Source organism: Eumetopias jubatus, unplaced genomic scaffold (genome assembly GCF_037043125.1).
Source record: "Eumetopias jubatus isolate StellerSeaLion01/CBP00866 unplaced genomic scaffold, mEumJub1_p1.0 scaffold_7, whole genome shotgun sequence".
In the NCBI taxonomy this organism is placed as follows: domain Eukaryota; kingdom Metazoa; phylum Chordata; class Mammalia; order Carnivora; family Otariidae; genus Eumetopias; species Eumetopias jubatus.
The window spans coordinates 32023338-32024254 of NW_028274813.1; positions in this window are offsets into that span (position 1 = coordinate 32023338).

A 917-nucleotide genomic window follows, 5' to 3' on the forward strand; every position below is an offset into this window, starting at 1 on the left:
TGGCAAGCCATGGAAATGCTCTGTGTGTGTGCCAAGGAAAAGTTTTGACCAGAGTTTTCCATGCAGGATTGTTTCGTGCGTGCGTGTGTGTGTGTGTGTGTGTAATATTCTGTAACATCTGATTCAAGAAGAAGCTAAGCCATAACAAAGCCAACAGTGGTCTGGTTAGGCCAAGGGGTGAAAGGGTCAGAGTTGGGTCCCAGCCCACTAAACCCTCAGGACAGATCTGGAATAGGGATCTAAGAGCATACTCGTGGCACTTGGAGAGGACAGGCAGAGAAACATGAGACGGGAGAGGTTTGAATTGCTGGTGGAAAGAGGCAATGGAATTATACTTGGGGGAAAAAGCTTTTCAAATAGAACACATTCTCCAGAAGAGAAGCCAGAACCAGGGTGGGGGAGACTGGGAGGGCATGGAAGTGTTCAGGCCTAAATTAGCCCTTTTGACCTTGTCCTGAAGGAGGTGGGGGTGGTTAGCTGCATCATACATTTCAGTCTCCTCGTATTAGAAAATGGCTTGGCCTGGCCTCTGAGGCTAGCAGTCTCCTGACATCTTGCTGTTCCTAAAGTGGTTTTTTTGGTTGGGCAGAGGAGCTTACCTTGATCTCACCCTCACCCAGCGTGACTCCAGGCTCTGATTACAATATGCAGCAACAGCAGGCATTGAAAATGGCTGGCAAGGAGGCACAGTGAGGAGAGAAGGGCCTGGTGCAAAGGAAAAGCCAGGTCGGCTTAGCCCGGACCACCCTCACCCCCAGAAAATGAACACAAGGTCCCTTAAACTCAGACTGACGCGACCTATCCCTGCACCATTCAGCAACTCTGACCCATCCCGGATTGCTGAATGCTGCCCTGACATTTCAGCCTCTGGAGATGTCAATAAATCCCTTGGAAGACTTTCAGAGAGAAGCAATAAA